The sequence below is a fragment of the Cryptotermes secundus genome, unplaced genomic scaffold (genome assembly GCF_002891405.2).
Source record: "Cryptotermes secundus unplaced genomic scaffold, Csec_1.0 scaffold3117, whole genome shotgun sequence".
Taxonomy (NCBI): domain Eukaryota; kingdom Metazoa; phylum Arthropoda; class Insecta; order Blattodea; family Kalotermitidae; genus Cryptotermes; species Cryptotermes secundus.
In genome coordinates this window covers 11,491-26,493 of record NW_019738016.1, presented here as the reverse complement: position 1 = coordinate 26,493, position 15,003 = coordinate 11,491, and the positions used below count along the sequence as shown (strand labels likewise).

Genomic DNA, 15,003 nt, shown 5'->3' with positions numbered 1-15,003 from the left:
TAATGAAACAATTCAGAAAGATATTTGTGTAGAGGGACAGCATTTTCAACACCACCTGTGATTTGAACAAAGGTAGGAACTTCCCTTCATTCCTAATGTTATAGGCATGCTGAGTCATCTGCAAAATTTGAGCGTGCTCCACGGCTGACCATGCTCCTGTTATGGTGAAACATGGAACCTAGAACATGTGAAGTTCATTAGAAACCTCCCAGTACAATGAATTATTTTTGGGTTTGGACTCCAGAAATGTGCTTGCCCTCTCATCACAGATGAATTAATTAAAGTTAGTGACTTGTGCAGTTTTATCCTTGGTCTGAATATATTAACCATTTAATGAAAATGATTTATATTCATGTGTAATGTGCAGAAACAGATAAAGAACATATTTTGGCACCCTTATTCTAAGCCCAAAATATACTACGAGGGTACAGTCAAAAGGAATTTGTGAAGTTGCTGACACTCTGGCCTTATTAGACAGAAGAAGGGCAGTCTTCATTCATAATTAGTAAATTGTATATTTTTCTTTCAGTGCACTGGTTCCCAAAGCAAGAGATGATGTACTTAGATTTGAGAATGAACTCTCAGAGTAGGGGAGTGAACCACATTCCCAGAGAGAGCATGAGAAGGGGGAAATCATGAGTGCCCTGTAGAGAGTTTCATGTCCAGAGAGGAGGAGGCAAAAGATACTGTACCAAAGGATGCCGCCATGATAAAGGTGAGGCTTGCCTACACACAATGAACATGCCCTTCACTCTTGTGTCATCAGAAGCCCAGATGTGTTATCTTGACAGTAAAGCACAGCACTAGCCTGCTGTCCAGTTCACATCCTTTTAATCCTTGTGCTTGAGATACATTTTAATTTTTCTTTGTATGATGTCACACTAGGAATGATAATTGTAAGCACATATATGGCCGTGCCATAGCTCAAGCGGTTAGTCACTGGCTTCCCGCTGCGGCGGCCCAAGTTTGATCCTGGGTCTGGTCAACTGGGATTTGTGGTGAACAGAGTGGTGCTGGGGCAGGTTTTCTCAGAGTACTTGTTTCCCCTGCCAATCTTCATTCCACCAATTGCTCCACAATCACCTCCTTCTGGGGCTGGTACAATAGGCCAGAAGTGGCCGCAGTACAAGGGACTTAGTCCCACCTCACTGGCAATAAAAAAAAAGCACCATGTGCCACGTGCAAGGATTTTATTTTGTAATTTTATAAAATTGCATCCAGGCAGTATAATCAGAGGAATGGTTCAAACTTAGCCAAGGATGGAATTCCAGCACCAGATTTTTATGGTACTTCAAAACATACATCGCGAAAATCCCAAGAAGACAGAGTAGGACATGTTGCAAGAAATGCAGATGAGAGAGAGAGAGAGAGATAGAGAGAGAGAGAAATATATGACTAGAGAGGCACCAAGTTAAAGAGTATGTTGATAGGATAAAATTGGGTGGGTGACCACACGGTTTGACTGCCCACCTGCTGCATAGTACACCAATAAGAAGGGCATCAATTTGACAAACTGGTATAAATATCAGTGAGATATGGCCATTCACCTCGTCAACTCAAATGATGGAGACTGAGGAAGTCTCTGAAATGTTGGATTCTAGTTCAACATTGACATGTCTGAGTGCCCAAAAAAGATGTCAGCACACATTCCATTCTATTTGCTGCAGGGTTTAGGCAGCCCATACACTCATTTCCATTATAATTTATGCCTTATGTGGGAACTGTTATCATGTGCTGTCTCCTTGGGAATTTGTTCATGTGGAACTCAGGGAAGTCTTTGTAGTTTCTGGAGTTATCTGTTTCACTTAGATGCTGAACTCTTGTTAATCTGCTGAATTCTTTCAGCAGCAGTGATATATCCTGTCTCCATGCTACTGTCCCATGGTTTCACATGCAATTTCCAACTTATTTGAGTCTGCAGGGAGCTAAAAAAAATTAACATTGAGTGGACCCTTCTCACTGCCCCAGTGTGAGAGTCCAGTTGTGGAGGCCAGAGCATCAGTCATGTGAACTCATTGTTTTCTGTTCAGTGGCGGCGGCCCACTGACTGACCGACCGACCGGCAGACAATTGTACCTACTTACAGGAAATTATGTATCTGGATCACAATCTTTTTTGATCCCTGTCTGTCCTTCTGGATAGACGCGATGTTTTGTGTACGATGCTTCTAGGTGTTTGATTTAAATTTCCTCATTCTTATCTTGAGGGTTGTTGGGAGCGGACGTGTTTACTTACTGGTGCTAATGGGTTACAACCTTGTAGACTATTGAGCCCGAGTGGGTACCTGGGCTGCGAGGACTGCTTGTCGTACTGCCCAAGGACGAGTCAGCAATGGGCAGTCAATAAGTTATACAAGGGACATGCTTCTGTGTGCAGCGACTTTGGCTGTAATATTATTAACCCGTTGCCGTGGTTCGTCGTGTATGTTTCGTCAGGGATTTAAATCGTCTGGGGGGGTTCGTCGTGTATGTTTCGTCCAGCTGCACACCTATGTTATAACGCCCATAATAATTGATGGTTTTGCTGTAGATTGTTAGATTTTTCGCTGGCCTGTTGTCACAAGAACGGTTTATAATGAGACACGAGTTTAGCTGCGCTAAGCCATCGTTACATATGCCTGTCTTGCAGCAAATTTCCTGTGGGTCTGGCGAGCGGTTTCTAGCTGTACCGTTATGAAAGGCGTGTTTTCTTTGCTTTGAAGATATAAACAACAGATACGTGATGTTTATAATATCATATTACCCTGAGCTGGCCACAGTAACGCAATCACTTGGAATTCTTGGAAGAGGGTTGTCCAAAAGTTTATTCTTGTAAAATTGATTGCTTTCGCACAGTACTTAGCATCCATTTCTTAGAAAAACGCCACAGTTTAAGGCAGAACACTGTGGTCACCCCCTGTGACGATGGGTGTGTGTGTGTGGGGGGAAAAGAACGCATTCCTTCATGTGTATTATCGCTCCAGTTGACTCCAGTTTATCGTACTGACCTTGGTGGTCGTTTCGAGGGATGGCCATAAATATTTTTTTTGAGCCAGTTAAGCTCTGCTTTCGTGCACTACATACCAGCCATTTCTTAGAATAACTTCATGAATTTTGTGGCCACCCCTATGACATCTGCTGCAGCCAAAACGCATACCACCAACCCATTGGTATGATAACACAAAGGTTGAATTTACTGCAGCTAAGCTGGCAAGCTAAAGACGCGTGTCTTTATAATTTCCATACACCAGGCCACCAACAGTTTACTTCGAAACTTTGAGTGGTATCATGGCTGGCCCTTCCACAAGTCGTGCGCTGACGGAGGTCGAACAAGTGACCGCGCTGAACGAAGTATTAGACGACGAAACCCTAAGTAATTGTAGTTCAGATGATGAGAGTGCATCGGACTATGATTACACACAACTGGTGCCACCTGCTGCTAAACCAGCTGCTTCCATCGCCGAGATACAGGGCGCTCACATTATAAGGTAAGATTATAAAACCAACTTTTAAGATTATTTTAGTGAAAGATTCATGTTACTATCTCATATAATTTAAGAATAATGACAAATAAATCATTTACGAGCAAAATTTAAATGGTCGGCTGAGAATATTACCGCCGGAGAGACACGGCAGCGGAATTTAAATCACCGCGCCAAAAGGTTAATCGGCGGTGTGGAACAAAATCCTGGGCCAGGTGTGGAAGATGAAAACTGTCTGCAAGTATTGTGTAGTGGGTGTGACAGGAACTTAAAATCTGGAACACAATGCGACGTGTGGACGTTGGTTTCACAATAGTTGTGGAAACGTCAAGGCTCAGATGGTTGAAAGCAGGAAATGGAGCTGCGATAAGTGCTGATGGGATAGACTTCATCAACTAGATGTGAAACTGGAAAACACTCTACAAGAAATAGAAGAAATCAGACGGAAGAACAGGAGCCTGGAAGAGCAGTTACTAGGGGCGAGAGCTGGATGCGAGGCTGGCATGCGTGATGCGGTGCGGAAACAACACAAAGATGCAGGCTGCTTAGTGTTGGGGGATTCAGTTATACGGAACATGGAATCTGAACGTGTGAGGGTGCAATGCTTCCCGGGAAATAGAACTGAACAGCTGCAAAGAGTAATGGGAAACCAAGAACTAGAAAGTCCTGATACTGTAGTGTTTCATGTGGGTACAAATGATATAAGACGATCTGCAAATCTTGACTATGTGATGGAGGATGCGTATGATTTAGTAAATAAGGCAAAAACCAATTTTCCTAAATCCAAATTGGTTCTGAGTGGCGTACTTAGGCGCAGAGACGTGTCATGGCGGCGGATCGGAGCGATAAACAGCAGATACGACTGGATAGCGAAGACACTGGGAGTTACGTTTGTAGATCTGAACAGTTGGGTTGAAGATTGGGACTTCGGCAGGGACGGGCTTCACATGAACCGAAGTGGAACGAGGAGACTAAGCCAACTGTATTCTAGAGTTTGTGGCTTCAGCGGAGGTGGACAAAAGTCGAAAGAGTGACTCTCGCTGAGTACTAACAGCGAGGGAACGCCTGAAAGGAAGCGGTTAATGGTTATCCAAGGACATCTGGCGCCAGTCTGGCAGACGACAAGGAGGGAAGAAGTGAGGACGAATCAAGACGGAGAGGGAGACGGAAGATGGGACAAGTGATGAAAGGGTAGCCACGAGTAGGGCACAGGGGATAGAGGGCAATTCAGGCAATTGCAGGTAAATTGCAGGAGTATCCTTAACAAGTCTTTGGATTTTTGGAATTTAGTCGAAACACACAATCCCGATATTATAATAGGTATGGAGTCATGCCTTAGAGAGAAAATTAGCAATGCTGGAGTATTTAGGGGTGTCTTCACAACATTTAGGAGAGACAGACATACTCGAGGTGGAGTGTTCATTTGTGTAAAAAATTACATTGCTTGCATGGAACAGTGGGTGGACCAGGATTTTGAGATAGCTGTTGAAGTGAAAGGCAGGGACCCTAAATGTGTATGGGAAATCGTAGGCATATACAGAGCTCCTAACGAGGACATGCAATCAATAGAAAGGTTGGCAGCCCGAACACGTTATTCAGGAAAATGTACAAAGTATAGCATTATTGGAGGAGATTTAAACTTGCCATATGCTGACTGGAATGGAAACGCGGAATGCAGTGGCGGAGGCCAGGCATTCATAAATAGATTGGTATGGGAAAATGGGTTTATGCAGGTAGTAAATACCACGACACGAGAAGTTGCATTGCTGGATGTTTATTTAGTATGGCCGGAAAGTTTGTTCAACTCTTGCAGCATATTACAGGGGATCAGTGACCACTGCAGGGTATTATTAGAGGTAGAATGGGAAGAAAATTACTGGCGACCTCAAGAAGAAAGACTAGTCCTGGTGTACCACAAAGCAAATGTTGTAGGCCTACAAACCTTCCTCCGGGATAGATTCACAATATGGGCAAGCAATGGTAGATGTGTTGAGGAGGTGTGGAATAATTTCAAGAACATAATACTCGAGAGTATCGAAACATTTATTCCACACAAAATACTGAGAAAAAATTCGGACCCCGAATACTACATTAAGGAAGTCAGAAAGTTAAAAATAAAGCTCAGGAAAACTTAATAGAAGGAAGTTAGGACATCAGTACCGTGAAGATCTGAAAAGACTATCCAAGGAGTTGTTATTTGCCAAAAAAATGCACAGGAGACATTTTTAAGGTCTGTATTAAAAAATGAAGGCAAGAGCTGGACAGAGTTCTATAAGTACGTAAAGAGACGTAAAGGCAATAGAGAAAACATTCCTGCAATTAAAGATGGCAATGGACGGCTCATTACTGACGCAATAGAAAAGGCTAGCTCCCTTAATTGCTATTACTCTTCGGTATTCAGCTGTGAGCGTAGCATTCCGCAATTACAGAGCCCCAACTCAGGTGAACCCTTCGCGATTAATACTAACATCATTAGGAAACGGTTAGCAGCGTTAGGTAAAAACAAATCAGTAGGGCCGGACGGCTTTTCGGGTGAAATACTAAAACTGGGCGGGAAAGCCACGATTCCATACCTTGTGCGATTATTGGACGTAACAATAAATAATGCCACTCTCCCATCTGATTGGAAAAAAGCCATAGTGGTTCCTATTTACAAGGAGGGGGGACCGATCGATGGTGTCGAATTACAGACCAGTAAGTTTAACCTCGGTGGTCTGCAAGCAAATGGAACACGTTATTACATCGTACCTGAGTAAAATGTGGGATAATAAGGATTGGTTATTCGAGGGTCAACATGGATTCAGACCGGGATATCATGTGAAAGTCAAGTAATCACTGTTTGTCAGGACATTGCAGACTCACTAGATAAGAGAGGTAGGATAGAAGCCATTATAATAGATATTTCAAAGGCTTTCGATTTAGTTCCACATGATCGGCTGCATACGAAAATGGCGGCCTCGGGAGTTGACTCAAGGGTAGTGGTATGGATAAGGGAATTCCTTTTGGGCCATACACAGAGAGTTAGTGTAGGAGGTCAGCTATCAGAGGAAGTCAGACTAACGTCAGAGTGCCGCAAGGAAGTGTACTGGGCCCACTACTTTTCCTCGCATACGTAAATGACGGGAGAAATATTGAATCAACTATTGGACTTTTCGCAGATGACTGCATAATATATAGGAAAATTATAAATAAGGAAGATACGGAGAAATTGCAGGTAGATCTGAACAGGTTGGGGGAATGGGAATTTGAAAATGAGATGATAATAAATCCAGCTAAAAGTAAGGCACTTTGTTTTAGGAGAGCCCGAGTGACGGACCTACTAAATTATTCATTACGGGACATAGTAATTCTGGAAGTGAGCAGTTGTAAATACTTGGGAATAGTCTTACATAGTGATTTAGGTTGGGCTGATCAAGTTAACTGCACGGTTAAAAAAGCCTGGACGGCACTTCATTTCACAATGCGTATTCTTAAAAAGGGAAATAGCAACACCAAAAGTTAGGCTACACATCGCTAGTGCGTCCAATTCTTGAATACGGGGCGACGTGCTGGGAAACTTATAGGAAAGCGCAAATAAATGCGCTAGACTGGGTGCAAAAAACAGCGGCTAAATTTGCACATCATAGAAATGATTCGAACTGGGAAACTTTGACTCGGCACAGAGAGATAGCTCGCGTATGTGCTCTCTTCAAAGCATACACGGGAGAATGGGCATGGGAGGCTATAGGTGATAGATTAGAAAAACCATGCTATCTGAGCAGGGTCGATTATGATAGGAAAATTAGAAGTAGAAAGCAAAAGACAGATATCGGGAAATATTCCTTTGTAAATAGGACAATACAGCTCTGGAACCAACTACTGCAGATGTTTTAGGGGCTCTCTCCTATAAACCAAGTAATTCTAGGAAAAGGGTTAGGAAAGCTTTAAATAAGGCTAAGTTAAAAAGGGGAATCATCTAAAAGGCAGGGAAGTGACACAAAGTGTAGCGTAGTGTAGAGAAGGGAATTAATTAGTGTTTCACTCATGCTTTGTGTTACTTTGTGGCTTTGTGTTATTTTTTTTGTGAGATGTATAGTTATTTGTATCTTGTGTTGTTGTAGACCACTGCCACCCGGTTAAAACCCATTTGCAGTTAGAATTGATGATGATGATAATAATAATAATAATAATAATGAAAAAAATAGCTGCTTCAACCTGTACATAACCACCTTTTCATTTCTTATTTCATACTACTGACTTTTCCTGCTGGCACTGCAACATTGACTAAGAAACAATTACTGTTTAGACCAGAGGTATTAAAAGCAGACTTTTATTGGTACTAGTAATACTTGAAGTTGTAAAGGTGAAGTTTAAAAGTAAAGATATCCCTAAGCCTAATTAATGAATCACCATGATGGAAAATTTGGAGGTATAGCTCCACCATTCTTGACCTCTGCATTAGATGGAGTGAGTGGTCAGCTTCATGCCTCTTCCACTTCCAGGAAAACAGCCCCTGGTACCCATTGTATAGGAGGCTGGGTGGGCCTGAGAGCTGGTGTGGATGTTATGCAGAAAAGAATTGCCTGTTCCAGGAATTTAACTCCAATTCCTTCTTGTCTAGCCCATTGCCTATCACTATGCTGACTTGAGGTCCCATTTGAAATTTTAGAGGATAGTAGTTCAGCTGAAAGAAAAGGGCACTGCTGGGGGTATACATGGCATGATGTGTACTGTGCATAAGTGTTTATGTTATTGTGAGAGAATGACAAATTGGTAGACATAGCAGAAATTAGAAATGGCTTATTTTATGGTAGATGCCTGGAGATAACTGAGAAAAACCTTGAGAAACTTTTCTTCATTTCAGGATAGCTGGTTTCTGGGCCAAGAATGAAACCTTAATCTTTGAAGTACAAAGCTAGCCCCATAGCTGCTAGTTTGGAATGAGGATAAAAGTGAGTAGTAACATTGTACCTCACTTTTCATTATAAATGTGTTGCAGGACGTGCGGAGAAATTGTGTTTACTGTTGATGACAGACTTGAATTCTTAAAAATTAATTTAGGTCCTGCCAAGAGTATTTGAACCCATTAAGTGCTACACATTTTTCAACAATTTTTTTTTTCAATCTCTTCATGTTAAGATCAGATGATCAGAGAACAGTGCTGTAGATGGGAGATTAATCCTGAAGAAAGCACCAAAGTGGAAAAAATTATTTGTAGGTTACAAATTCACTGTTGCAGATTTAATTCTGTTTCATATTTATTGCCATAATCATTTTGGCTTTAGAAAGTTAGTACAGTCAGTTCATTTGTAATTCATGTTTATAAGCACTTTGGCAGCAAATGTTATGGTACACTTGTAGCTGAGACGAGCATATGACAGACGGGCACAATGTGCTCTAGAGGTATGGCACAGGGAGAAGCATTTCCTGTCGAACACCTTGTTGTGGTAACTCAATTTTTCAAGAATGTAGGAGAAGCATTTCCTGTCGAACACCTTGTTGTGGTAACTCAATTTTTCAAGAATGTAACTGTTTCATTTATAGCAGAAATTGTATACAAAAAATATGGCATTGGGGAGTCTATAAACACATAAATACAGTTATAAAAGAAAATCCTAATCAGCAATAGAACTGAACACAGGACCTTCATACAGTTAAAGAATTAATTTGTCTGCCACAGAATAAGATAATTTTGAGATGTATGCACCAAATATTTCAGCCTCAAGACAGGTCCTAACATTGTCTCTGAAGATGGTGCTGCACACACGACCAACAGAAAGTGAAAATGATATATTCAGTATATGTTAAAATAACAACAGTACAGTTTGTGTCTGATATGCAACTGTAATAGAGTTTACAGAGACATTAAGAAGTTCACTGCATTCTCACTGTTGTTAGAATGTGTAATTTCAGCTGAAGCAGAATGTTACTGTAGTATTTATATCATGAGAGACAATATTAGTTCTGTTTTGATGTTTATTGTGTTTATTTTATGACTTGCATAGAGTTATGTAATTTAGCTTTATATGTTTAAAATTACTGCTATGGAAAAAGACCCAACAATGAAAGAGCTCTCCAAATTGACAGCCTCCATTAGCAAGACTTGCAAGTTCTAATAGAAATGAACTGTAGGTTAGTGATCATGTGATAATTGGTGTCTTTTGGAAAATTTGTTCATGACATAATCTGCAATTGATATATGTTTATTTCACATCACAAGGACACCCTTGTTGGGTTCTAAAGGAGGTCACAATATACTGACGTGTTATGCCTATATTTACTGAAGGAAGTGATCTATGGTTGAAGTTGTCCTGAAATATTTCCCTGCCATCCTTCTGACAGAAGGATTTTGTTCTGGGTGTCATGGTTTTTATGTATTTTCTTCACAGACTGCATGAAATGAACACATTCAACCTGCCATTTAAGGTTTCTTTTGGAATCTGTGGATCTGAATGGGTTTGAACACCAAATTGAGGAATATCGTAAAAGGATGAAATTTAATGCTGGGATCATTGAAATTGAATGTTAAATGAAGGAAGAGATCTTAAACCTACTATCGTAACACTTGCACTGTTCATTTTAAAAATTAATTTAAATTCTCCTAATTCATTTTATGAACTAGAATTCTTGGCGACCACCAATGCTCATTTTAAAAATTAATATAAATTCTCCTAATTAATTTTATGAGTTAAAATTTTTGGAGAACACCAGTCTTCCTAGACGTGTGTGAGGGTGTGATATTTCTGGAAACATTCCCCTTTGTGAAGTGGCATTACACAGAACTTGCAAATATAGACATACTCCTTTTTTTTTTTTTTTGTGAATTGTGGAAACATGGCATTGCCTAGAAGGATGCTTCCCTTGGAATGTTCACTCTTCACAGTTTTCATGGTATGTTTCCGTATATCACCCGAGAGTCGCCCTGGGGGGGGGTCCACATGAGGCCTGCGTGGGGTGGGAGTTGATGGGCCTGGTTGCACTAAGTCTGTGTCTGAATCTGGTTCTGCTGCCACCATCTGGTCTGTAGCTGATGCCTTTGCGACATTCATCAGAAATGCTTTGTATTTCAATTTTGAACAAGGTTAGATTTTTTTACTGTCCCTGCAATGTTATTACCCCCATTATCGTCAGAGCTACTGTCACCTTTACTGTATGTGGCTACAATTCTTTGTTCTCCCCTGTCACTGCTGCCCGCTCTCTCAGTCACCGTAAATACACCTCTCAGAAGGCAGGTCAGCTGGCTCATCGCAGAAAAATTTGTCCTTGTCCTTACCCCACCACTAACTACTGGCTGATATACACCTCGAAGAGCAGCAAAGCATTTTCATTTATAGTGGCGTAAGACAACAGCGAGATCAAGTTACTGACAAGTAAGCAAATGTTCCAGAGTTTTACTAGCCATTGCGTGCAACTTGGGCAACGCCAGAGCAAGGTATAGTGTGTTACAAACTAACGTGTCCTAAAATCATGATATCATGCGACCGGTCTGCCATGTTTAAAAGCCAAAAGCATATCATCATGCGACTCGTCCTCAGTGTGTTAAATCAAGGAACATTAAATTAGGGTTCATTTATAAGGTGGCAAGTTTAATTTTCCATGCTATTTGGAAGACTTGGGTGAAATTCTGGCAGAAGTTAAAAATGGCCGGGCAAATTTGTAGTCAGGGTTCCTGGCTACAGATCCAAAGGTTTCCCGTTGATGGCAGATTTTCTGAGTAGTGGGCCTGGAACAGGGTCCACTCAGCCTCGTGAGGATAATTGAGGAGCTATCTCAAGGAAATAGCGGCTCCGGTTTAGGAAACCAAAATTAATGGCATCGGGATTTGTTAGGCTGACAACATGACACTTTTTTTTTTTTTGGCTCACCTTCAAGAGACGAAGTACGCCATATAGGACATTTAAAGTGTAGTCATTGTAGGCGAAGTGTACCATACAGGACGTGTAGTCCACGCGCGTGCACAATGTTTTGAAAAACTTATTTTAGGATAATAATCTTTGTTTTACTTCATTCTTTTTTGACATCAGCTTGATAAGTAAACAGACTTCACTCCTGCATCATCTAACTGAATCTAGTCTTCATGTGGTACCCCTGGAAACACCCGAAAATGCCGAGTCCAAGGTCACATTTTATGCACTTTGTTAGGATATTTCTCCTCTTTCCACGTGGAGAGCGCACGCGACAGTTCAGTCTCTTGGTTGAGGAAGTTGGCCAGTGATGTTGATTGGCTTCCTCTACTCGACATATTGTAGATGACATTGCAGGAGCTGGACTCCTCGTGGCATGTTCAGCATATTTCACACAAGGGTGAGGCAGAAGTCTCAAACCGTGCGTGTCTTTACACACGTCCCGTCTTATAGGACCACACTGGGCGTTGCTGAGAGGAATGTGCTCACGTTTCCCTTCCACAATGCATTAGGGTTAGCGGTGCATCAAGGTGACAATAAACAGAGCTCTTAGAGCATTAGCTCGAACATGAGGCAGAGCTTTTGGTTTGTATCTCAACCCCAGATTAATCCTATAGTACCTTTAAAGTACAAAATACATTTCAGACTGTCATACATAAATACGCGTAGTACGGTTTCCTTGTTGGAAGACCCCGGATGGAGGGTCCTGACAGATTCATGGTAATGGACCAGAGATATTTGGGTTACTTAAACTCTTGGCTAAAAGCTTCTTCAAAGCGTCTCTTGTTCTGGTCTGATATACTGCTTACATATGGTTTCCTCCAACTCTTGGTCCTAGGTACACTCTTAATATTACAATAGTTGCAGTAGCTTGTTAAATTACATTGGTTTCTTCGTTATATAATACCGAAAATGTTAGCACTTATAATATGTTGTTTCCTAATACATTCTGTGTTTCTACGTTTCATTATATTACGATTACCTAATTGGTTGTCATTGGTTTCATTACATTAAAACAAGTCTTAGTAAGTTACATCACACTGGAGGGGAGTGCATGTTTATCAACAAATGAACTCACATTTATCCTTCCAAACTAGTGCTGTCATGTCCCCTCTCACCGTAACCCGAATGTCATCTTTCTTTGATTGAAGTTGTCGCGAAATTCTTGAGGCAGGCCCTTCCGATTTGGTCTGAATGTCCTACAGCAACTTTCTCTGTTGTTAGTTTGTCAAACAAGTGTGGTGATGAAAAGAAATTGTCCATGTACAGTTTGTGGCCTACTCCCTCAACCCTTCTTCAGAGCTGTAGCACATGTCCCTGTCACGTCTTGGTCGCCACATGTCCTGTCTTTCCCTAAGTAAACCTTCATGTCATAAGTATACCCAACAGCGTCGCAGAGTTTGTAGATTTTGATTCCGAAACGTTTGTGTTTTTTTAGGAATGCACTGTCTGAAAACCACCCTCCTTTGAATTTGACAATTATTTCATCAACAGACAAATGTTCAGAAGGATTACATTATTTTTGATATGCTTCATTTATAGTATTGAAGATGGTCCGAATTTTCCATAGTCGGACATAACTGTCGGCATTCCTGTCAATTTCTGTATTGTTATCTGCAAAATGAATGAAACGAAGAATGTGAAGAAAACGCTCGCGTTTCATTGTGTTGATGTAGAAAGGCGTGCAAAATTGCTCAGCAGTTGACCAGTAGTCCTTATATTATGTCCCATTTGAATGATGATTCCTAGAAACAGAGACATCTCGGAGTCTGTACCATCAGGGCGTGGAGAAGGTCCGTCTTCAAGTCTGTCTAGGTCCTGGTGATAATATCTGTTAGTCTCTTCCACCAGCAGCTGGATAATTCCCGCAAAGTAAAGCATGAAAACGCAGAGTTGGAGGAATCATTATTTACATGTGGAGCTTCATTGAGATTTATCCCCACTGCTCCACCGGAAAAAGTTATTCACACCCCTTCTGTCATGTTGGTGTGGTGGTCCCCAGGTTGTCGATGAAGATAATGGTTCTTCGTCGATTTCACTCTCAGAGCTTCCGTCGTGACCACTGTCAAAATGAACTGTATCTCACACTACCTTTCAGTTTCATCTTCCAAACGAATTGAGACCATTGAAAGTACATAGAGACGACTCAAGTCAGAGTATGCAATGTGAACTACAGAAGCCTATGATCTAAGGTCGCAAGTATGCTACAAGGAACTGGCAACATACGTAATCCGAGAATGATTCAGCAGAAACAAATATAACTTCCCCTCCCACTAACTGATATGCCATTAGCCAATATTTATACTGCTGAAACGTATTGTGCAGGAGGTACAGGTTGAATTGTAGGAAAATACTCAAAATTAAAAAGAAATTGAATCATTGTAAGAATTTTTACAGATTTTAAAATCTGTCAATTACAATATCTGATCCTATATTCTTTCTAGATAAAAGCAACGTTAATATCATTCGTTTACCACAAATATTGTGTAAGTTAGAGCATTTTAGTAACATGATCACGAATTAAGTTCAGTTACTCATAAACCTGTGGTACATTTTAATGCAAGAAACTCAATGCAAATTTAATACATGTTCATATTATTAAAAAAAGCTACTGATGAATTAACATAAGTGTAGCACTTAGAAACAGACAACTTTAAAAACTTGCACAGTTTACAAAGAAGTCTTCTCAGGCAATCAGCCATGACACTGTTGAGTTAGTGTCTAAGATTTCAAAGACTGACTTTGTCTCCATCAGGGTTGATGTGATAAGTGTTTTATTCACATGGGACAGTTTTTACCCAAAGCTGTCTTTCTGTAATGAATCGTATTTTATGTGTGTTCATTCTGTAATGCTGGGAAAAGGTGTCCTCCTAAATACCTTCTTCCACAGCCCCATTTACTTTATCAGACCTGGTTTCCTCCGAGATAGGTCTCTGATCTGGTAATGTCGGGCTGACGAGAGGAGGGATTGTCTCCTCATCAGATATTCTCCCGTCAATGGGTGCATCATACCCCTCCCCCTCAGAGACCGAGTAGGATGATACTGTATCTGATACAGGTTCTGCCCGGTGCTGATCATTCAGCACCTGAATCGTCCCCTTCAGAGTCCTGTAAATATTTTGTAACCAGTCCTCTGTATAATAGTCCCAGTCTATGAATAAGATAAGCCTTTAGCCTTTTGACTCGGATTGCTTCTCTAGTACCCTCCAGTTCTCCATATGAAGTCCAGGCTTGAGGTCTGCAATCCATTTCAGAAGCTCTTCGTGATTCTGGGCAACTTTGTCCATAACAGGCTTGGACAGGTTCCTGGCATCAGTAGCCTTCAGCCTTGCCCCTGATTCCAGCCTGTGGTTGTCAATGGCTTTGGTGAGCCATTGACCAGATTGTTTGTCGGCAAATGCATAAATAAGTGCACCTCCCCCTAGTTTGCGGGATTTCAGATGTGGTAATTCTCCCTTTGGAGTCCTACGTAACACCTCCCCAGTGCTTTCAGAATGGAATTGTGGTCATCTTCGGTAAGCTTGTCCGCAGGAAGTTTCCTTGAAGATAGCTACCTTTATGTTGGTCAGAGCCTCCTTGTAAGTCCCTGGTCCCTTAAGAGTCTCTGGGCCTTTTTGGAGTTAGGCAGTTTCTGTAGGGGTACTGCCCTCCCATCTTGGC

At 41.3% G+C, this 15,003-nt stretch overlaps 1 long non-coding RNA gene across 1 annotated transcript in view; it reads left to right on the top strand.

The window, feature by feature from the left end:
- Positions 1 to 8,802, top strand: part of LOC111870679 — a 15,469-nt gene extending 6,667 nt beyond the window's left edge. The window contains exons 3-4 of the long non-coding RNA XR_002843898.2: positions 530 to 715; positions 8,304 to 8,802. This is a non-coding gene — a long non-coding RNA (uncharacterized LOC111870679). The remainder of the gene's footprint in view (positions 1 to 529; positions 716 to 8,303) is intronic.
- Positions 8,803 to 15,003: the final 6,201 nt, after the last annotated feature.